Genomic DNA, 24,807 nt, shown 5'->3' with positions numbered 1-24,807 from the left:
AATAGTTTTACTAAGATATGTGAGAATCTATACAAAGGGCAAAATGTTGCCTCATCAGTGCAAGATAGTAGTTTTTTATTTTAAATTTTTTTTGAGAACTTTATATATGACCACTGCATCTATATCATTCCTGCCTCTCCACTCCAATATAATACTTTCTAAAGAATATGAGCAATTTTTTTTTTTGTTTTTTCGAGACAGGGTTTCTCTGTGTAGCTTTGCACCTTTCCTGGAGCTCACTTGGTAGCCCAGGCTGGCCTTGAACTCACAGAAATCCGCCTGGCTCTGCCTCCCGAGTGCTGGGATTAAAGGCGTGTGCCACCACGCCCGGCGCAAATATTTATTTTGAACCAAGGACTCACTAAATTTTATTTCATGAAACAAACTACATTTACCAGTTGTTGAACATATCAGGATACATATGACAATTGATGACAAGAAGTTTGTTCAAAATCCACTTGGGATGTGACTAAATCCAGAGTTATTATGAGTTACATAAACTGGAAAAAGACAGTAGGTAATAGTTTGGTAAAAATAATCTTTTCTAAATATCCTGCATTCAGAATGTGGCATAAGTAAAAATTAAGGTATTAATTAACCTTGTCATTATTTCAGGTAGCTTCCATATTAGAAGAAAACTTCCTGAAGATGTTGGATATTTCATAAAATACCTCAATTTGAATAAAATAATGTTCCCTAGCTTTAGAATTACTGTGACTTAAAATTTTTATCTGAATGGAAATGATTTATAAATTTATTTGATTTATTAAGCCTTGGCTGGTTTGTTTGTTTGTTTGTTTGACTGGACTGATACTGGACTGAGGTTTCACCACTGCTGTGCATGTACTCTACCACCCACCTGGGTCTCAAGCACCTTTTAAATTTTTATTCATTTTGAGACAGAGTCTCATTCAGTTGCCCAGGATGGTTTTGAACTCACTCTATAGCAGGATGGCCTTGAACTCAGCATTCTTCTGCCCCAGTTTCCTAAGTAATTAAGCTTAGAGGCCTGCACTACCAAGCCTATATCTAAACATGGTTTTAAAAACTGCTCATTTTACATTCTTAACAAAATGCTTTAAATGTATATAAAACTAGAGACTGTTGCATAGTGAATTATAATACTTGTGTGCTTAGTCAAGCTTTTGGGTTGTTGAAGGTAAGTTTCTGAGGAGTCCTCACACTCAGCACAATCTATTGCATGTATGTATGTATGTATGTATGTATGTATGTATGTGCAGGGATGTGCGTGTATACACAGACACGCCATGGTACGTGTGTGAGGGTCAGATGAGAACTTGCTAGAGTCAGGTCACCCCTTTCTCCACGTGGGTCCCAGGAATTTAACTCATATGATGAGCTTTGGCAGGAAGCACCTTCACCCACTAAGCCATCTGACCAAAGCTGTAACTGTGGTGTTTGTTTCTTTGTTTGTTTGTTTGCTTGCTTTTAGAAGTGGGGGAGATAGAAACAAAAGGAAAATGATGGAAATGAAATTAGTGTGCAGCATGACTGGCCAATGATTTCTTACTGATTACATTGCAAGAGCAACATAAGATTTATATAAAGTGGGATTATTAGCCATGTCCTGTGGGAGGACATGCCATTGACATCTCCTCACTGGTGCTTTAAAATTGATGGCAGGTAGGCTGAATGGCAAAGCATTTTTGACCCTCTGGGTGAAAGGGGATGGTAAAAAAAAGCAATCTTTCAAGTCTATGATAACTTTGAAATGTCCCAAAGGTATGGTGATGGGTGAAGGGAGGCCAGGTTGAAAGTCTCCCATCAATACCATCATTTTATTCACTGCCCTTAAAACTTGTAATAGCCGCTATTTACCTGATTTTTTCCTTAATAACAAAGATAGGAGTATTCTAATGAGAATTACTAGGGGTGATATGGCCAGCTTCAAGCTACTTCTGTACCAGCTGCTGTGCAGTCAATAATTTTTCATGGGTAACAGGCCATTGATTGACCCACACAGGCTGATTTTTTCTGCATGAGTCACAGGAGTATCAATGACCCCCATGGAAAAAATGGTCTAATCCTGCTCTTTTTGACTAGGGGTGGCCTCTAGAGGTTTTAGTATTCCTGTTCCATGTTTTCCTAAGTTTTTACCTGGTAAGTACCCATTTTTCAACATTTGAGTGGTAATAACATCATTAGTACTGCACATGATTATTCCAAGTTGAGATAAGTCTCTACCCAAGAAGATGATTGGTAATCTGGCTATAACACAAGGTTGTATGATACCTTGATAACTGTCCTGATCTTTCCAATTTAAAATTTTTGAACTCCTTTCATGGTTTTGACTTTGTCCTATTCCCTTCAAAGGGGTCAAGGTAGCATCTAATGACCAAGTTATGGGCCATTCCTCCTTTCTAATAATGGTAACATCTGCACCTGTATCAACCAGATCCGATAATTCCTTGCCAGCCAGCCATAGGGTCATGAGAGTTTTCTGTGCTACTTCTGATACTACTACTGCCCAAATGTACATATTTTCCTTTTAATTAGTATCTTTCACATTAAATGACAAAATATTTCTCACAGTAGTTTGAAAACATGATACTATGTGATACATGTTTGTGTACCTTAGATGATTTTGATAGTTCATGTTGAAGGTATAATATAACATGAACTTTGGCTTGTTCAAATCTGTGAAGTTTTATTTATTCTTCCTTCTTTCCATGTGTCATCAATTTAAATTATAGAAAATATACTTATACTTAATACTTTAGTGTAGATGTAACCAACCATCTTATTAAATAAGAAACACAGAACCAATGTAAAGAAGAAAGCCAAGAGGTCAGAGCTCAGAGCTAAAACCTTACCCTTCCTCCTGTGGTGGTCCTACCTCTCTGAAAGAGACCTACTTCCTGTGTGTCTGTCTTTATATAGTCTTTCTGTTCTGCCTTCTCATTGGTTGTAAACCCAAACACATGACTGCCTCATCACTGCCTGTATGTACAGCCCTCCAGGTCTTCTATGGTATTGAGATTACAGGCATGTGTCTCCAACACTGACTGTATCCTTGACCACACGGAGATCTGCCTAGCTCTTCTACCAAGTGCTGGGATTAAAGGCGTGCACCACGAATGCCTAGCTCTGCTATGGCTTGCTATTAGCTCTGTCCCTCGGGCAACTTTATTTATTAACATACAAATAAAATCACATTTCAGTACAAATAAAATACCACCATACTTTAGAACCCTCCTTTAGCAAAAATTAGTTCTTACAGTGATTTGACTTTTTTCTGAAAACAGGTATTTTGGCACATGTGTAGAACAGGCACAGATACAATCCCAGCACTTGGGAGGCAGAAGCTGTCAGATATGTCTCAGTTCAAGGCCAGCCTGGTCTACAAAGACAGTTCTACTCTACACAGATATACATAGTGAGACTACATTCATTGGTAGAGACGTCTAGACTTTCCAGATATTCTAAAGTTACAATGGGCTTAATAAGTAGAATTAGTAAATTAGCATACTGTGTCATTAACTTTTTCCAAAATTCAAATGAAGTATCAGTTTTGGAGGATAGCTAGACCCTCTATGATGTCCCCATAATTTTTTATGTCCTGATTCTCAGAGAAGGAAATGCAGGCTGTAAGTCTATGTGCTCAGAGTTTTGAAGAAGACCAATATCCAATGTTGTTTTTCATTGCTGTATGGACTTTGCATTTTGAGGACAAATGAGTCTTAAGTTACATCACCTTGTCTCCATAGACATGGAAGGTCTTGTCAGTGTGTGACAAAAGAATTACCAGAATTGTTCTAGTTTTTGTATATTTTGTATTAAAATTCATAAAAATGATTGTCTTGTCAAAGTTTTGAGCATTATAGGCCACTAGTTGTTAGGAAACAAATGAATTCTTGACCATGATGCTCATATTTTGAAGAAATTTTAAAGTTATTTTTTTTTTTTTTGGTTTTTCGAGACAGGGTTTCTCTGTGTAGCTTTGCGCCTTTCCTGGGACTCACTTGGTAGCCCAGGCTGGCCTCGAACTCACAGAGATCCTCCTGGCTCTGCCTCCCGAGTGCTGGGATTAAAGGCGTGTGCCACCACCGCCCGGCTCTTAAAGTTATTTTTATATGAGCACAGTTTACTGAAAGTTGCTTTTTTCATACTGAACCACCTCTCCTTAATGTAAACATGTAATCTATCTAGAAATTCAGACATGCTCAATTTTGCTAAATATAGAAGTAGAATTAACATTCTACATAATTTTACTTTACAATTTCTTTATTTAGTCTTTTTCCAGATGACTTGCCTATCAGTGAGAATGAGGTACAATATCACTTTGTTGACATTGTTCTGTAGTTTTAAACTAAAACTATTTTATGAAATCTGGTGTCTCTGTGTTGAGTGAATATATAGTTAGGATTGTAGTATCTCTTTTAGGAGTATAGCATTTTCTTCCAGTCTCTTCAGACTAGGTCTGGTTTGAAATCAAAATGATGAGATATTAGAATAGCCATGCTTTCTTATTTTTACTTACATCTATATGGAAAATATTTTTCCAACTTGTCACCCTTAGTTTATGTCTCTCACTGGTAGTCAAATCTGTTTCACAGAAGCAAAACAAACAAACAAACAAAAAAAACATCGACCTGCTTTTCTTACCCATTCTACTTGTCTCTATCTCTTCCTTAGGCAGTTAAGACCATTAACACTTTTAGTTATTATTTAAGGTCGTCTGTATATAGTTTTGAGGGTTGTCTGCTATTTGAGAAGCATGGGTTAGAACTACCAGTTCAGCCTGCTGATTTGTGGTATGGGCTGGAAGAGCTTGCGTTTTGACCACTATGGTATCTGAGACAATTGCATATTCCACTCCATGTACTCCTTTATATAGGAAGATGCTGCCATCTGTATACCATGTATAAGTGGCCTGAAGTAATGCTCATTTCTGCATATGTATCAGATGGGGTGGTAACTCTCTTAGGGTCTCAATGTGTGAGTGTGATGGGGAGTATTCCAGGACTGGTTGGGAGAGAAGATTTGAGATGTAAAGAGGTGGACATGGTTGAAAAGTCAGTGCTGTGTTCTCAACCAGTGCCACCTGAAGGGAGAGAACTTGAGAGGGAGGTAATGTTAGAAGGCCCTTATATGTTAAAAGGTGTGACAGAGGGTGAAGAGAAAGGACAGTAATGGGTGACTCAAAGGTTGGCTTCATAAGGAGGTGCTTTCCATCTGGAGTCTCAGGATCCAGGTTGATACATTGTGAGAGGGCCTTTGTAAAGCAGTTAAGGAATTCAGATGAGTTTTCATTTTTCCCCTGCATGACCTCTTGGACTTTTTCATGATTTATTGACTTAAGGACAGTCTTGCAGAAGCCAACTAGGAGGCAGGTTCAAACCTATTTCTAGCTAGAATGTCCCCTGGGTTATTGTAATCCCATCCAGGCTCCTGGTCTGGGACTGCCCTAGCCCCCACTGGGTAGGTGTTATCTGTTGGATGGAGTTTGCCTGCATGGACCCTAGCCTGATCCCAGACTCACCTAAGCTCCTCTGGGGCAAGATTGTTTGTACAAACAATCATATAGACATCATGAAAGGTAAGATCATAGGATTGGGTAATGTACTGGAATTATTTAATAAAAAAGTGGAAGAATTGACCGTATAGGACCCCAACCTATTTTATATTTGGGAGAGCTCAGATAATGAAAAGGGGACATTTACCCTGACTAGACCATCCACCCCAGCAACCACTCACAAACGAAGAACTGGGGCTGGTCTAGATTGAGGAGGTATAGGAGGTCCCAAGGTAGAGCAGGAACAATGAACAGGAGGACTAGGGGCTGTTTGTGTATTAAAAGTGGATGCCAGGGAGGGTTGACCTGGTGGATGACCTGTTTCTGAGGATGGAGAAAGGGAAACTGAGGGGACTGGAAGAGAGTGCCACGGACTGCCCCACTGGGAGTACCACGACCGTAGGAGAATCAGGGCTTGGGTAGTCAGGAAGGCGAGGATTCGGCGACTGACAGACAGACAACACACTCAAAAGCGGTTTGAATCTGCTGCAATTTTACTTCTGCAAATCAGTAGTTTATATACAGAAAAGAAAACTATCAAGTCATACAAGGAACAAGAGCTTGGCAATAATTCAATTACATCATCTTTAAAAAAATCAAGCACACAGTTACTAATTGGTGCTAGACATATGCCTTCACTCACAAGAACTTTATGACCCAAAGAGCAGTCTGTGTTTTTTAAACTTAGTACAGTTCCTAGACTTGTGTAGGCTTCTTGCAGCTGTGTCCTTCATCTTTATCTCAGCCGCTTGCTAGTTTATTATGTACTTCTACTTTTCTGGTTCTCATGACCCATTTAGCCAATTTGGATGCTGCAGATCCTCCCTAAGTCTTTCTTCAGTTCTTTACCACATATCTCTTCTAATATAAAACCTTTTAACCTGCTGGAATATGGACTCTTGTACTTTTACACCTGTAAGGGGAAGGAGTTCTGCTGTAGTCCTTAAGTTTTCCATGCTGAACTTTCTCAACAGAGGGGCCCACCATCTGCCTCCTATGAGATAATGTTTTCTGCCATAAATCACTTTAGTTGGGATTCCTAAAGGATTCCTAGTGGGTGAGTGTTCATTCCCTAGAAGTGCCTGAACTATTATACTTTCTATTATCTAGCAGCTTGAGGCTTGAGGTTTTTAAGGAATAGTTCATTCTGCTATATCTAATTAAGGTCCATGTCCAGCTTCCCCTTTCCTCCACAGTTCACAACCCAAGCATTCATTAATTTTGGCTGTGTTTTATCGATTAATTAGAACATTATCAGAAAAGCAGTTATACAGAACACATAGCCCTGAGAACTCATGATCTGTGAAGTATGTGTCCTTCGAGAAGGAGACATAACACAGGCACTCTGGCAGGGACCTCCAGGGAGCTTAGTCCCATGGGACACGTATCTCCCGTACGCTATAATTGACATAATTGTTCATGTCACACAGACGACACTGGAGTTGGTGTGGCAAGAGAGGAAGATGTGGACTTTGGCTTTGGTTTATAGAGTGGTTGCTCATTAGCTGGCTCAAAAGAAAATGTTTCATCCTGTTCTGACTTCATAGCTAGTAATAGCTGGGTGGGGGAACAGGGGGAACAGAGAGAAGGCTTAGAGAGAAGGTAAGAGAAGGCTTTGACATATAGGGTCTCTATCCATTTCCCCGATCACTCACAATAGTTGTAAAGGTCCCATATAATATTGGGATCTAGTGTGCCATTATGTGGCCATTTAGATTGATTATCTAAAGGATAATGAGGCCAAACTTTATTGCACAAGCGAACAAGTTTAGGGCCTTTCAAATCAGGAGCCAGGTGTGAAGGCTTGAGATTTTCTAGGAGGCATCCCAAGGGGGTGTGAGAAGGTATGGAGTGCAGGGCTCCCATGGATGAGAGGGGAGGGAATCATTCACTGCAGCCTGTAGTCATGGGCATCTCCTGACTCAGGGAGGACCGGCCAGGGACCAAGCCATTCAGAGGGTCATCACCCAACTCAACTGGGGTCCTGCTTAGCCCGGCTAAGCCAACAGAGAGACTCAGGTGCCTGGTAGCAGGGCTTTAGTAGAAGCCAGAGGGCGAGAGAAAACCGAGCTCTAGGGGGAAGGAATCATCCAGAGGAAAGGCTGAAATGGTAGACTTTTGTGGCTCCTTTTGTGAGAAGATGGGAGAGCACAGGAAGGGATGCTTATAACTGCCTGATTGCATCTCTTAGGATGGGGGTGTGGTCAGGTGAAGAGGGCCAGCCTTAGCCTTAAAGACACTGTCTGGGGATACCTCCACTTCCAAGAGTACTAGAGGGGTGCTGGACATTCAAAGGTCACTTCCTCAGACCCAGGAAAAGGTTTACACCAACCAAAAGGGGAACTCACCTAATTGCCGCTGTTGGATGGAATGCTGAGCGATCGGTGAGCTGGAAGTTTGGTCTGTTGCAGATGGACAGGAGATGAGGGATAGAGTCTTAGTGTGGCTCAGACCATAAGGGGAGAGCACAGGCACCAAGGGAGTCTATCCCGGGTTTCGACACCAAATGTAAGTAAACCGCAAAAACTCTGGGTTTGGTGTCCTGGGTTTTGGCACCAAATGTCCGTAAACCACAGAAACTCTGGGTTTGGTGACCCAGGTTTTGGCACCAAATGTTAGTAAACCACAGAAACTCTGGGTTTGGTGTCCCAGGTTTCAGCACCAAATGTAAGTAAAGTGCAAAAACTCTGGGTTTGGTGACCAGGGTTTTGGCACCAAAATATTAGTAAATTGATGGCTGAAACTGCAAGGAGACAATTCAGCCCTGGAAGGCGAGGTATCCCAGACACCTCGAGCTACTCAGAACAAGAGTTCTGCCCTGAAGGTGGCCCGGACACCTGGAGCTGTTTTGCACAGTCTGATGGCTTGGACTGCAAAGAAACAGTCCAACCTTGGAGAGGAAGGTTTTCTGACTTCTCGGGAGAGTCAGGACTGGAACTGCTTCAGCAAGGAAGGGTACCCTGACTCTTCGGGAAAGTCAGGGTATCCTGACTCTTCGGGAAGGTCAGGATTTACCTGGTATGATGGTATGATGGGGGATGGTTTCCCCACAGGAAACAGCAATCCTGCTCCTCTCCTGGAGAGCCACAATGTCTGGCTCAGTGTTACCAGCTCTTTCTCGCTTAGTCCAGTAAGGGACTTCCCAGCAAGGTTCTTCTGTTCAGCTCCCCCTTGCTCAGTCCACCATGGGACGTCCCAGTAAGGCTCTTCTGTTCACCAGTCAATGAAGGTCTTCACCCAATACTCTTTTGAGAAAGAGGTTTATTTGGGAAGGAGGAGTCCAGGAGAGTAGCTGCCTCTACCAGGATGGAGTGAACAGCTGGCAACTGACCAGGCAGGGCAGTTTATATAGGATGTCTAGGGCTCAGAGTCAACTGTGATTGGTTAGTTTATTTTCTGCCCAGGGATTGGCCAGTTTTGTGAGAAAGGGGCAGAGATGGCCCTGATTTCAAGGCTAAACTGTATTTCTTTCACTGTCCTTTCTTGGCTTTTTGACACTACCTCTAAGGCCAGGGCACATTTCTTTCATTTACTCTGATTCTAGGGTCCAAGAGTGTTATTTTGGTACTGGTCTCAGAGTCAGGACATATTTCCTGGGTTCTGGGTTTGGGGATAAAGTGTTCATTTCTCTGGCTCAGGTCCCAAACACAGGCTGTGTTTCTTTCCCTGGTCCTGGGCCCTAGGGCCAGGATTCTACTCTCCTGCTCTGTGATTGGTTGATTTCACAAGTCAGTTGGACAGCGGCAGAAATGGTTCTGATTTGAGCTAAACTGTGTTTCTCTCACTGGCTTTATTTGAGCCATCCTTCCCTAATTCTACGCTCTAGGTTCTGGGTCGATTTCTCTAACCAGCCCCTTTTCCCTACAAGTAAGAATGGTAACTTTTTGAGGTTGGGGGTACTATCTATTCTCTTTCACAACTTGTAGAACATCACTCAAATCCTTTCTAGTTTTCATAATTTTCATTGAAGTTGTTCTCTTATTTAGAGGAGCCTCCCATTGAAAAGCATTTGAATATCTCTTTTGAAAATTTGCATATAATTTCTTGTTTATGTATATTTACTATTAACAGTTATGACTATTTTATGATATGTGTTTTTTTTAAATTCTGTCCAAACAAATGGATTTTACAGAAATGTACAGAATATTCCAATAAAACATTAAAGAATACATGACTTTTCTCGACAGCACATGGGGCATTCTTGAAACGTGAATTCTTATTATGACAAAGCAAATGCCAACAAAGACAGAAATAATGAAATTACATTCTGCATTATATATGACCACTATTTATTAAAAGTATATACCATATCAAAATACTCAAATTCATAGAAGCTAAATAGCATACAATTCAAACAAAATTGAGTGAAGGAAGAAATGAAAAGGATATTGTAAAACTTCTAGAATTTATTGAAGATGAAACCAGGATAATCAAACCTAAGGGACACAATTAAACCAACCAGTAGAGTGAAGTTTACAGAGTTATTTCCCTGAATAGATCATTTTCACAGTGTTTTCACAGTGGTATACACACCAAACCCTTTTTCACTTTATTGGTTTCTGCAGTTACTTCTGGATATGTAATCATTAAAGAAGATTTTGAATCAGAGGGTCAGGTGTAAGAGAACATTCAATGTTTGCATTCTCTGTGCCTGGGTTTTTCCACTTAATATGATTTTTTTTCTAAAAAAATACCCATCCAGTTGCCTGCTATAATATTTCATTACTCTTTATAGCTTGATAGTGTTGTATAATGTTTATGTGCCACATTATCATTGGTACATTGATCTGCTCAATGATGCAAGCCCCTTGAGGCAAATGAGTGGTCAGGCCCCTCCCCTGAGGACCTCTAACCACCAGGGTCCACACACAGAACACTCTAAGTGCTCTGAAGGTTGGATCCAATCTCTGCTCTAAAGAATAAAGTGCCAATGCTCAGAACTTGAAATACCACCAATCTCTGAGTTCACCCCAAGATCTGAACATGAATTCCCACCAGTCCCTACTATGGGACACTCTGACTCGCAGGAAACACTATGTAAGCCCTATATTCTGCAAAGTTCTCTGCTGCTTCTCATAAGAGCAGAGGCAGACACCCTTCTAGATTTTTCCCTTCAAATAAATCTCTTGTATGAGCATTGCATAGTACGATTTTCTGGTATTCCCTGCCTCCTGACTGCCAGCATTCCTTGATTTTCAGATTTATAACACTTTGCTGAAGCCTCTGAACTCAGAGCTATAATATTTTCAATGGATATTTAGGTTATTTCAATATCCTAGTTCTTGTGAAAAGGGAGTCTATGAAGACTTTGGAACCAGTATCTCTGAAGTAGGATGTTGATTCATTTGAACATATGCCAGTTGGGGTGCAGCTGGGTCATATAGTAGATTTATTTTTAGTGTTTCAAGCATTCCTTTATTTTCATAAATTGCTAATTATATTTGCAAATGTTTTGGTACATTTACACAGCACCAAATTTATTTTTTATTTACTTTCTTTTCTTAAGAAATGTTTTATTCATTTTACATACCAATTAGAGATCTCTCTCTTCCCTCCTCCTTCCCCCTCCATTCCCTCCTACAATAAGGTAAGGCCCCCCATGTAGAGTCAGCAGAGCCTGGTTGCATTCAGTAGAGGCAGGTCCAAGCCCTTCTCCCTGGCTAAAGGTTGTGCAAAGTGTCCCACCATAAGGAGTGGGCTCCAAAAAGCCAGTTCATTTACCAGCGATGGATCTTGATCCTACTGCCAGGGGTCCCCTTAAGCAAATCAAGCTATACAACTGTCTGAATTATGCAGAGGGCCTAGCTCAGTACCATGGAGGCTCCACAGGTGTTGGTCTAAATGTCATGAGTTCCCACTAGTTTGGTTTGGTTGTCTGTAGGGTTGCTCATCATGATCTTGATGCTCTTTGCTCATTGAATCTTTCTTCTCTCTCTCTCTCTCTCTCTCTCTCTCTCTCTCTCTCTCTCTCTCTCTCTCTCTCTCTGACTGAACTCCTAGAGCTCAGCCTGGTGTTTGGTTGTGGATCTCTGCATCTTCCTCCATCAATTACTGAAGAAAGGTTCTATGACGACAGTTAGGGTATTCACCAATCTGATTACTTGGGTAAGCCAGTTCAGTTCAGGTGCCCTCTCCACTATTGCTAGTAGTCTAAGCTGGGGTCAACCTGTAGATTCCTGGGAACTTCCCTAGCACCAGGTTTCTCCCTATCCACATGAAGTCTCCCTCTATCATGGTATCTCTTTCATTGCCCAGCACTAAATTTAAAAGTAAAGAAATTATATGATTTTTTGAATGCTTCATGATCTAATGATTGAATATTCAGCTTCTATCTCTTTAAAGTGCCTTGATATTTTCTTTCATTTGTACTGAATTTCTAAATACTATGGGAAATCATGGAAATCATTTAAGTTATATTAATCTTGCAATCAAAATGACAAATATGCATATATACATGGTATAACACTTTTTGATGCTTTTATTTTTATTTCTGAGATTTTAATACAATTAAAACATTTCTTCCTCTGTTCAGTTTTCTCTAAACTTTCCTTAAACCCTCCCTGCTTTCCTTCATATTTGTGACCTCTTTTTCACTAATTGTTATTGCATTTACATATGTAAATACATATATATTCACGAGTATAACATATTCACTCTGTCTACTAATACCTGTATGTATGCTTTTGTTCCTTATCATTTAACATTGGGAAACCAATTGATGTGCTCTTCCTTGGTGAGGAAGACCTCTCCTGCACCCATTTTCTTCAGTTCTCTATACTTCATTGTGTAGGATTTATGCTTCATGGGATTTTTCCTGTCCACGTTCACAGGTCCATTGAATTTGCTCTTGTTCAGTTCAAATATGGTTTTTTTATATGATTCTAGTTTTCCAGGTGGCCACTACAGTTGTTATTAAAATCTATTCTATAAATTACGTAGTACACTCATATTATGTGGTTGATTTCCTTTATGGTGATAGTGACATGAGTGAGATTATAGCTAAGATAGTAGGGCACCTGCCTGGTATATTCAAGGCATGAGTTTTTTCCCATCATTGCATAAACTGTGCTACACTAGATGTGGAAATGCACATAAAATGATGATCAATTTAAGAATATCATTAGTCACTTAGTGAACCTGAGGTTGTCCTGACTTACAGGAATCACTGTCTGTTGAAGTAAGAGAGATGCTTTTAGCCAGATATTTATTTTACCCTTGAACACTACTGTACCACTGGGCTTGCATCATTACAGCTCAGTACTGGGCCTTGGTTACTAGAATTGGCAATAAATATATGAAACCATAGAAATACATGAAACTATTAGACTTTCAGAATAAATTTTATACTAATTTTGATTAAAAACTGAATACCTCTCAGCCAGAAATTCTGCAGGTATCATCATTTTAATACATAAACGAAACACACAACATCCATAGTGTGGTTCATAGAAATTGTAAACCCAGATGTAGTGGAACTGGGGAAGTAGAATTGGGACAGTTCAGTTTGTTCCTGTGATGGAGCCAGAATGTGATCCCACCTTAGTCTCACAGGTTTACTGAACATTTGCATGATCTTTTATTTTTTAAGGCTTTATTTATTTTAATTCAGTTTATTTGTTTTTGACAAAATAATATATGTATTCAATATGAATATATAAGGGTGAAAATATGGTGTTTAGTCATGTACTAACAATGTGAGATGATTCCATTTATGAACCTATTACTTTATCCCTCAGCTCACATACTCAAATGATTGGAAATAGGGAAAACTCCACTCACACACATTTTCTAAATTTATGTACATTTCAATTCGTTTTCAGAGCAGTAGATCTGTTTATGTCATCTTCAAACATTCTTTATTTAATTATTTCCTCTGAGGTTAAACCCTTCTATGTAAATGGGACCCATTAAGACACAGAATGTTTAAAGAAAGATAAACAATTTGTTCTAAAGGGAAAGGAAACATCCTATCACCCAGAGAACTTCTTTAAGCTCACTCAGTAAGGAAACACTCATATTAGTTTCAGGAATTCTTGAACCTGAGCACATTCATTATTCTAAAAATATCTGACAGACACTTTCAGACAAGCTGAGAAGCATAGAACAGGCTGAGAAAAAGCCTAGTACCTTTCCAATGTCCTGTGTCTCCCAAACCCAGCAACTCTAATTATATAAAGATCAGGCCTGTTTTTCCTCCAAGGGCATCTATGTTCATAATAATATACTCCAACAAAAACATGCTCTACACACACACCAACATACATAATTTAAAATTATATTAAAATACAAATTAATGATAAGTAAAACATCAGGAACTGAGTAAATATGTAAAAATATCTCAAAATCCATTTTTAAAAATTATGTGTCTGTGTTTGTGTGAGTTTATATTTATGCATGCCATGCCCGTTTCGGGAAGAGGAGAGCATTGGATGCCACAGCACTGAAGTTACAATTGAAAATGAGTTACTGAAAGTTAATACTGAAAATGGAACTGAAGTCCTCTGCCAGAAATTTATGCAATCTGAAAAGTTAAGACCTCACTTCATGCCCTCAGTGTGTTTTTCTAACAAGCAGAAGGGAATTTGAGAAATTAGAGAGGAAAATAAAGTTTCCTTACATGAATGAGAACACAGCCTACAGAAACCACAGGGACACTTGAATAGCAGTGATATGGGGAAATATTGTACCTCTAATTGTTGTCATTGAAATTAGTGATCTTGCCAAGAAATAATAAGGTACACCAAGAATCTGTGAAATAGGAAAGGAATGGTTAGCCTAGTATGACACACCCCAGGAAATAGAACCAATGATGGATACCACAAGTAAAGACATCTCATATTGAACAAAGATGAGATGCCAGAACAAACACTTGAGAATAGATACTCTATTCACAAGATAGTGTGTGAAAGTGGTTATTCTAATGCAGAGGAAATAAGTTAAACTCATCTCTATTACTCTGCATAAGTAAAATCCAAATAGATAAAATTCCTTAATATAAAACCTTAAATTATGACTCTGCTGGAAGGAAACAGACTATCCTGTATTGTGTAGGTGTATGGAAGTATGGCTAACATGACTCTAATTTTTCAGAAATCAAGACCAACAACTAATAATTGTGCCCTTATGAAACTACTAAGCTGTCGTATACATAAGGAAATGATCAAACCCATGGAAAGTAATATGACAGAGTAGGGGAAGATCCTTGCCAGACGTACATCTGACAGAGCATTATTATCCCAAATATAAAAACTAAACTAAGTAAAAACTCAAAAAGAGAGCCAAACGTTGTGTCATAGACATTTAAACTTCATTTCATCCCTGCACTTCAAGGCAGAGTGAGGCAGATCTCTGAGTTCAAGGCTAGGCTGGTCTACAAAGTGAGTTCTTGGCCAGCTGGTACCACTGAAGAAGACCTTACCTCAAAGCAGGAAACAAATGAACATCACACTCTTTCCCCCACTTTTATCCCATTCCTTCTATCCAATATCCATATATTTATTACTTCCCACTGATCCATAGAACCACTGTGTACTAGGGACCTAGTGTCACCAAATACAGTTTGGTCCCAGGTAAGGATTCAAATCCATCTCTATTCCATGGGGCTATCCATTGTTCCACAGAACTTTTTCCTCTCAGAGAACCAGTGTCTGCCACCAGACTGGGGCAAGAGTAACTCATGATAGGAATACCATACATCAAAGATGAGAACAGATATCTCATCTAATAAACAATTCAAAACCCTAGTTGTCCAGACCACTGGGAACATACACAAACATGAAAAACTAAGACAATATGCCTCCTCTTGAAGCGAGAAACTGTATTGTAATATGCCCCAAGAAAGGCAATTTAGATGAAACATAAGCCAAGGAGTTCCTAATATTAGGTAGAGATATGATCAAGGACATTAGAGATACAAATAAATGATTTATTAAAGACAGAACAAAAGAAACAGTTGAATGAAATAATAATTACAGAATTTAACTAAACAAAACCAGTAAAGAATAGTCAAACTGAAAATAAAGTCAACATGATAGCTCACAAATCAATGAAAGTATAATTATCACTGAGTGCCATAGGGTATGATCTGCTACCTCAGAACATGTTGGTGTCTGAGGACCATGGTATGCCCAGGCCATGCTGATCTGGGTGGTTGGTGCTGCTACCTAGATCCAAGGACATGTCCTAGCATGGACCTCTGTGTAGGGTCATGTCTAAGTCCATGTCCATGTTCAGGCTGGGGTCTGTAGTGGTGTCTGTGAATCTAGTTGCCACAAAGGGCTCTGTAGATGGTAGTGCCCAGGAGCCATTGCTGTGACCGAGTCAGCCACCAATTTGAGTGGCCTGTTCTGCCACTGGAGTTGTGATGGTGCCTGGGCCCAAGCTGCTGCCAAGGATCATGTCTGGGTTCATAGTACTATTACAGCTGGGATCTGCGGTGATGTCTATGGCCTGTGTTAGCAAGGGGGTCATTGGAAATAGTTTGTACCGAGTCAGTCCCACTTTTCACTGGCACTGGGATGGCTGGCCCTGCCCCTTGCTGAATACTGTAGCAGGTAAGCTGGCCTTATGAAAGGGAGAGCTTGCTGCTAGACTTGGGAAAGATGGCCCCACAACTCACTCTAGGCATATACCTCACCTGAGAAGCAGACTACAGCTGACTCAGTTGTCAGGTAGGCTGACACTGAAGGCATGAGAACAGGAGACTCCACCTTGCTCCCCGATCAGCCATGGTGAGGGAAAGATGTCCTCCCTCCTTCATCCATTACTACCTGTGACAGGTGAGTGTAATGGCACTGAGATCACAAGTGTACGATAGCTTGGCTAAACCCTCACCAGATGTGGAATTTGACAAAGCAGCTTCTGCTTCCCATCTGTGAAGCACAATAGAGCTGCCTCTGTTGTAGATGCAGGTGAGTCAGGCCTAAGATATGAGAGCAACAGAGCTGGCCCCTTCCCCACCCCCATCTTCCATGTGTTGGCATGGGGAAGGGAAAGATGTCCTTCCCCTTTGTCCCTTGCTACCAATGGCAAGTGAGAGAGCTGGCCCTGGGAATGCAAGAGTGAGAAAACTAGCCCTTCCCTACACCAGAAATAGCACACAGGGGAGTGGGACCTCCACTCCACTTGGGCAGCACACTAGAGATGACCATGTTATTGAGGTCACAGGTAACCCAGTCCTGAGTGCATAAGAGCATGAGTGTGGACCCAGCACCCCTTTTCATGCCCCCTACAGCAATCAGGAAACAGGGCCCTGCACCTTGCCCTGGCCAAAAAAAAAAATAGAGCTGGCCCTGGCAAAATGAATGAGGGAGACTTCAGTGTCAGGGCCTTGAACAGGAGAACTGGCCCTGCTCCTTGCTACAGGTGCCTTTGGTGAGCTAGGCAAGACAGTGCTGGGTAGCTCTTCCAGGTAGAGATGATGAGGGAAAGCTAGAGAACTGATTAACCCAGCTACCATCCAGGCCCAGAATCAGGGCTATGAGTTAACCCAACCCGACATCCAAATCATTTATGAACTGTTGGAGCATGTGAAGAGGATGAACATAGAGACCCAAAATAGCAGGATCTCCACGACACAGGATAACAGTATATACATGAGGAGCCCCACTGAGCCTCATTATCCATGGTGTAGCAGAAACCATTGGCCTGGAGCTAGAACAATGACTCATGGCAATGAACACTTGCAAGTAAACATAAATGGACTAAAGGGTAAACTGTGCCTCAAAGGACCACACTACAACTTCCACCAGATTTTTCTTTTTTGGCTGATTTTGCTTTTGTTTTGTCTTGTTTCTTTGTTTTGTTTGTTTGGGTTTTTTGTTTTGTTTTGTTTTGTTTTTTAATTTTAAATTTGGTTATGATTTGTGAGGGAGTTTGCAAAAGCAGAGGGCAGATGTGAGGAGATGTGGAAAAATGTAGGCTCTGAATGTATGAAATGAAATCCACAAAGAATCAACAAAAGTTCAAAAGAATAGAAAATAAAAAATAGAGTATTAGATGAGGATATGATTAATTACTTCCTCACTGCCCACAAGGCTAAATAGAATGAGGAATTCTCTACCAGGGACGAGGCAGCTCCCTCTCAAAATCTTACTCTCAATTCAAAGCACGCTCATGAAGCTTAGGAGAGGGGATCTTTTCTTTATTCTGTTACAGAAAGTCCTAAAGAGGCTAAGGTGCATGAAGCCTTAGTGTCACACACCTTCAATCTAGCACTTGGGAGGCAGAGGCAGGTGGATGTCTGTGTGTTCAAGGCCAGCCTGGTCTACAAAACAAATTCCAGAACAGCCAGGATTGTCCCACAGAGAAAAAATGTCTCAATTGTAAACAAACAGAGAGGCAAAGGTTAAAGCTAAGTTGAAATTGTTCTCAGATATCCTACAGGTTGAAGGAAGGTAAGAAGGTTCCTGTTCTTTTCCTCAAGCATTCATAAAAGGCTAGAGAAAACAAACCAATGTGGTGTTGAACTAATAGGAGGAGGAAGCTCTCCTGTTGGACATGCTCTTAGCATAGTCAGCTTCAAACATTCACAGAAACCTGCATAACCTTGTGCACATTAATCACTAATTAAAGAAATGTCTTATATGCTTTACTACAGGCCAGACTTGGGAGGGATTTTCTCAGTCATGGATTCCCCGGTCATATGTATCTCTAACTTGTGTCAAGTTGATTTAAAAAAAAAACAGTCAGGACACAGCCACCATTGTTTCCTTTGCTTTTCCTGGCATATAATAAAATATTTTATGTTTTTATTGTGTTTCTACTGGAATATGCGCTGTACCTTTTGTAGTATTGTAGCAATTTATATAAGAGATTATCAAATTAGAGTTCAAAATTAATTACAGAGGGAGATCCACAGGCAGCTGGCCCACCTGGTCTTCTGGCAGGTATGGCCTAGGGTTGGACAGGGGGTGTTTGTCTGGTCTTCAGGCAGGCATGACCTGGAACCAGAAGCTGGGTCACTCAGAGACCTAGAATAGAACAAAAATGTGAAATTCTTCCTCACAACATTCTGCTATACTCATAGGTCAGTGCCTATCCCACTCAGCTGATGGATGCAGATGCAGATTTCCATGCCAAATCATTAGGCAGAGCTCATGGAACCCTGAAGAACAGGTAGAGAAAGGATCCCAGGAACGAGAGGGTCAAGGACACCAGGAGAACATGGCCCACAAAATCAACTAAGGAGGAGTCATAGTGGTTCACAGAAACTGAAGCAGCAATCGCAAAGCCTGCATGGATCTCTGCTAAGTCCTCTGCATATATGCTATGAGTTTTTGGCTTGGGCACTTTTGTGGAACTCCTAACAGTGTGCATGTTAGTGTGCCTGATTCTTTCAACTGTTTTGGGGCCCCCTTTCCTCCTACTCAGTTGCCTTGTCTAGCCTGAACTTTAGGGCTTGCGCCTAGTCTTATTGCATTTGTTATGAAATGTTTGGTTGATATACCTGAGTAGCCTTCTATTTTCTGAAGGGAAACAGAGGAGTAACAGATCTGGGAGAAAAGGGGGATGTGGTGAGGAAGTGGGAAGAACAGAGGTATAGGAGCATGAGAGTGGGAATGGAGGGAGGGAAAATTATGTTGGTATGAGTTGTATGAAAGAATAATAAATAAAAAGAAAAAATAAATTTGTTCCTGATATTACTTCTAAAAAAAATTTTGTCAATTTCAAAATGGATATGTTATCACATGATATTCCTTAAATTTCTTGTTCATTAATGGTGGCCTCAAAGGTAAGACAATCTTAATATTATTCAAAAAATCACTTTCATTAGAATATTTTTCCTCCTATGGATTTGAAATGGATAGCATTAAATAGTTTCCACTTAAACTTTAATTTCTAGTTAAAATCAATGATTCTGCCTGAAGGACCAAAAGGAGGCTCCATTTGCTGTTTGGTGGACCTAAGTCTGTCATCTCTACTTCTAGACACTTACTTTCTGCCCCAGCATTCCAGGAAATCCAGGGAAACCCTGTGAAAGAACAACAAATACTGTGACTGTTTTGAAATGCCACTTGGAACTGGCTGTGGATACATTTGGTCAGCCATTTTTATGATGACTATCCCTCAATCCACAGGTGGGGGAGCTCCCACTTCTATTGCAGCACATCACTTGTACAGATTTGCCATTAACTTTTCTCCTTTGTGATCCTAGTCACCCCTTTCACCTCTGGATCCCTAGGAGAAAACCAACAGAGAGGGTCAATGCACTAATATTGTACTTCTCTGTGTGTGTGGTGAGGGGTAGTTAGGGAGGAGCATGTCAAACTGATATATCCTAGGCCAACTCCCTCATTTTTGCAAAGCTCCAGGCTCAGATATTATGTAGCTTGCTTTCTGGTTAGACCCACTAAGTCTTTTTTTTTCTTTTGATTTTTGTTGTTGTTTTGTTTGTTTGTTTGTTTTGTTTTTCAAGACAGGGTTTCTCCATGTAGTTTTGGTGCCTGTCCTGACTTTTGCTGTGTAGTCCAGGCTGGCCTGGAACTCACAGAAATCTGACTGGCTCTGCCTCCCTTGTGCTGGGATTAAAGGTGTACACCACCACTGCCTGGCACCCCTAAGATCTCTTCAAGTTAGGTAGTAAAAGGAAACAAAGAAAGTCCTGACTCTCAGATCCCCTCATCACACAGGGCATGTGTCTGCAGGTGCTTGTTGGTGTTTGTTTTATTTTGGTAGAAGAGAAGGCTGTGTGATAGAAACCTGGCCTTAGCCTAAGTCCTCTCTTCCTGCACCCCTATGATGACTGAGGATGACTCCCTACCTGGCTCTCATTTGTTTCCCTACTCCCTGTGAGGAACAGGAACCTCACTGGGAGGTCCTTTATACCAGAATTGCCCTGCCTCAGGAGACCTGCTCTTCTCTCTCAGCCCAAAAATCAGTCTCTGGAAAGACAGAGGAGTAGCCAGGAATGATGGCTGCAGTTGATATCTCAAGAGAGAGCTGGGCCTGTCTTCTACTCACCTCCAACTCCAGTAATGTACCCAGACCAAAATCTGGGATGCTACCCACCACCAACTCTAGGATCTGGTCTGGCAGGAGAGACAAGGATTGACCTTTTCTACTCTGGATCCTGGGAAGCCCTAAAAGAAATCAGACTGCTTATAATCAGCCTCCAAGACAGCTGGGTGTGCAGTAAGAATGGAAGGACTCCTGAATGTGCTGCTTAGGTCTCTGGACTCTACTGTGAGTTTTAAGGGGCATGCAGTAGTAAACAGGAAGATGTCCTGGGGGTTTGTGTTTATACAAGGCTTAAAAACAATGTAGCTTTTCTCAGCCCTCAAAAGCCTAATCCAGAGGCAAAACCCTGATAGCCAAAGAGAACAACAGGAACATGATCCCTGTGTCCCTGTAGCCCAGGGCATGATGTCCCCCAAAGGCCTGACTCCCCAGCACAGGGTGACAGTCCTCCAGTCCTGCCCTCCCCATCTTTGTGGACAACTGCTGCTCCCCAGTCTTAGTGAGAGGGCCTGGGAATGTCCCTCTGGACCACACACTGAACTCAGTGCCCATTGGTCCTCTTGACCTCGCCAAGCCCATCACACCCAGGTCACCTTTTCCACCCAAAGGCAAGTAGAAGATGGAAAAGGACCACAGTGTCAGTTCTTCCAGAAACAGAAACAGGGCTTGTGGGAAAATCTGGGATGGAACCAGGGTGTTGGGTCTGGGTTGTAAACTTGAATTCCTATATGGCCTTTTGCCTCCTTCCGGGGCGCCACTCTCCATTTTTCATTGTGGCCCTTGAAATTAAATAGAGAACAAAAATTGTTAGTTATTTTGTGGTGCTCTTACCGTTTTAGGCATAGCTAGGAATATATGAGCAGGAGAGAAGGAATCCAGAAAAGACGGTTTAGCATTGAGAAAGAAGAAAGCAACTCTTTCCATTTGTCTGCTTCCTGACAGAAATTAGATAACTCCCTTAAAATATCAGGATCTAGCTGGGCGGTGGTGGCGCACGCCTTTAATCCCAGCACTCGGGAGGCAGAGGCAGGCGGATCTCTGTGAGTTCGAGGTCAGCCTGGACTACCAAGTGAGTTCCAGGAAAAGGCACAAAGCTACACAGAGAAACCCTGTCTCGAAAAAACAAAAACAAACAAACAAACAAAATATCAGGATCTAAGGAGCTGCTCGGCGGCCACTTTTTCTTGTTTTTTAAAGTATATTTGGGCCATTTCTTAGTACAGAGACGGATCAGCTTAGGAATCTTTGTGTAAGGCATTAACCTGAGAGGTTTTAAAGCTTCAAGAAGACAGCCTAATGGAGAGGAAGGACTTATAGGGTTGAAAGCCTTGTTTGCCATGTCTGCAGCAGAGAGCCAGGAAAATAAAAAAAAATAAAATAAAAAAAAACAAACGTGATCCAGAGCCAAGGCCCCAGGTGTCCCCAAAGCCAAGGACGGATACCAGGCACAGGCCGCTAATTGGCTGGTCAGCCAGAGAAGTGGGGTACCACCACGTGAGGCAAGGATTCCCCAGGAATCTGGACAGCATCTACCGCTTCATCAAGCCGGAAGAACATGTCTCCTTCATGCGGTCCCCAGGACGCACCCAGTGGCGGTGGTCCCACTGTGAGGAATATCTCAGGCTGCAGACATGGGAGATGGCTAGAAATTTAGGCCTGTGATAGGGGGCCCACTGTAGCCAATAAAGACCATGGCCAGGGGTTCACCCGGTTTCAAGAATACTTAGTGAGCTGCTGGATGCTCAACAGTCATTCTTACAGATTCAGGAAACCATTTACACTGGCCAAAAAGAGGGGGGCTCTCCAATCAGAGAAGCAGTGTTGGATGTAGTTTAGTGCGGCCAGGCAAAATAGAGAGTGGTCTGTCATGAACAGAGCAGAGTCCCTGGTTTGTGTGAAGCAGTCCCGGGTTTCAGCACCAGATGTTAGTTATTTTGCAGTGCTCCTACCCTGCGAGGAAATGTCACTAAACACGACAGAATCCACTAACAAGACTTTTATTAAGATAAAAGGGACAGACAAGTGCTCAGGCTTGTGGAAGAGACACCTGTATGGAGAAAAGAAGAAGAGGAGGAGGAGGAGGAGGAGGAGGAGGAGGAGGAGGAGGAGGAGCTGGGAATATGGCGTAGGCTCATAAAGGCTGGGTGGCTCATGTGCGTACTCAGGTCAATGTAACTACTCCATGCATGGGCATTGTGTGCTCTTATGCAACCATGAAAAGTCACAGGATCCTGGTCACGGGAGACGCCTTGACCCGGAAATGGCTATTTTGACCTGGAACTGGCTAGGCAGAAGTGTCTAGGTCTGCCAGGTTTGTGTAAACATGCCCAACCATGGGGGATTGTTGTGGTGAATCCATCAAAAATGTCCAAGATAATACAGATCGCCAAACTAAATACTCACTGAGAAGCTATACATGGTGATGTTTGATCTTTTCCTGGAAAGGGTTGTGAGTGGGTGGGGAGACAGTGTGAGGGCCTCAGAAAATAGGCTTGCCACACATACAAATTCTTTGCCTGATTTACTTTTTGCATAGGGTGGGCCTTTCAGACATCTCATTATACTCTCACCCCCAGTTTGAAGCCAAGCAGAGGCAAAAAGCAGCCTCTGGATAGATAAATGCCAGGGGGTGGTTAAAAGTAGGGTGGGTTCTGTTGTGACTCAGAGTAAGCGTGAATCTTTTTTATAGTATTTTTATTTTATAATTAACTTAATTTCACATATCAGCCACGGATTCCCCCATCTTCCCTCCTCCCACCTCTCAGTCCTCCCCTCCCAATTGACTCCACACTCCCACCTCCTCCAAGGCAAGGTCTCCCCTGGTGAGTCAGCCCAGCCTGGCAGACTCAGCCAAGGCAGGTCCAGTCCCCTCCTCCCCTTACACCAAGGCTGAGCAAAGTGCCTCAGCATAGGCCCCAGGCTCCAAAAAGTCAACCCATGCACCAAGGACAGGTCCTGGCTCTACTGCCTGGGGCCCTCCCAAACAGATCAAGCTAATCAACTGTCTCACTTATCCAGAGGGCCTGGTCCAGTTCCATGGGGGTTCCTCCAACATTGGTTCTCCGTTCATGCATTTCCTCTAGTTTGGCTATTTGTTTCTGTGCTTCCTCCAACCATGGTCTCAACATCTCTCTAAGCTGGAATCTTAAGCATTCTCTATACTACAAAACTGCATGCCACCTCTAATTATTAGAGATACAAAGTCAACTATATGCTCATTGGTGGGTTAATTTGTGGGTTTTTTTTTGTTTGTTTGTTTTTTTTGTTATTATTTTGTTTTTTAGGGCAGGATCTCATGTGTCCCTGGCTGGTCTCATTTAAGTGAAGATGGCCTTGGACAGATGCTCCTGCATCCACCCACTGAATGCTAGGATTATAGGAAATGTATCACCACTTCTGGCTGCATATTCTGAATTTTGAATACCTTTACAAATTACCTTAAATGTAAAACTAAGCAAGTGAAATTAATTTTGCTAGCATTTTGCTTTCATTTAATTTGTCTCTTCAACATGTAATCACTGTAAAATAATGGGAAAAAAGGAAACTTTGAAGTGTACATGTTGCATGCTGAGGATCGAGGTTAGGGGTAGTGCACTTGTCTAGCATGTACAGGTGCTGGGGCTCATAAGAGAGAGTGGAGGAACCAAGGTACAGGAACCTGCTACATAACTGCTGGAAGTATAGCTATACAATGATGCAGCCACTAGCACCAGAGTATGCACAGCATTTATAATAGAGAAAAGGTAGAAACCCCAGATAACTACTGCTTGATGAATGGGTAAACAAAGGGTGCTGTGTTAATACAATGGTCAAGTATCTAGCCCTGAAAAGGGGTAGAGTACTGCTACATCCTATAACATGAATAAACATCACAGACATTAAACTCAGTGAAAGAAGCAAAATGACAGAAGAATGGGATAGTTCCCTATTAGCTGGTTTGATTTCTATTAAACACCCAGAGTGAGAAACCTGAAGCAGAAAGTTAGATTGGTAGCTGATAGGGGGTAGAGTCTGGAGGAGTGAAGAGTAACTACTAGTGAATAAATGGTTTCTTCTCCAATGACAAAAATATTTTAAAATCAAACAGGGTGATGAATGCATACTTTTAAGAACATACTAAGAAAACCCTACTGGATTGTATACTTTAATAGAGTGAACTTACTAGATAAGTGCATTACATTATTATTTAAAGATTATATTTATTTCATGTGTACTATGTTTGCCTGCATGCATATTGTACATTGTATGTATGTCTGCTGCCTGTGAAGATACAAGAGGATGGTGGATTCCCTAGAACTGCATTTACAGATGGT

At 41.5% G+C, this 24,807-nt stretch overlaps 1 long non-coding RNA gene across 2 annotated transcripts; it reads right to left on the bottom strand.

Moving 5' to 3' along the window:
- Nucleotides 1-18,239: 18,239 nt before the first annotated feature.
- On the bottom strand, nt 18,240-24,800 carry LOC143270287 (uncharacterized). Of its 2 annotated transcripts, XR_013047434.1 has the most exons (3): nt 20,498-24,800; nt 19,473-19,714; nt 18,240-18,507 (listed from the first exon to the last, which is right to left on the bottom strand). It is a non-coding gene; the product is annotated as an uncharacterized LOC143270287 (long non-coding RNA). The 2 variants fall into 2 exon arrangements; XR_013047433.1 differs by having other exon boundaries at nt 19,473-24,800.
- Between the last annotated feature and the right edge of the window lie 7 nt (nt 24,801-24,807).

The sequence above is a fragment of the Peromyscus maniculatus genome, chromosome 22, assembly GCF_049852395.1.
Source record: "Peromyscus maniculatus bairdii isolate BWxNUB_F1_BW_parent chromosome 22, HU_Pman_BW_mat_3.1, whole genome shotgun sequence".
NCBI lineage: Eukaryota > Metazoa > Chordata > Mammalia > Rodentia > Cricetidae > Peromyscus > Peromyscus maniculatus.
This window is presented reverse-complemented; position numbering and strand designations above follow the sequence as displayed.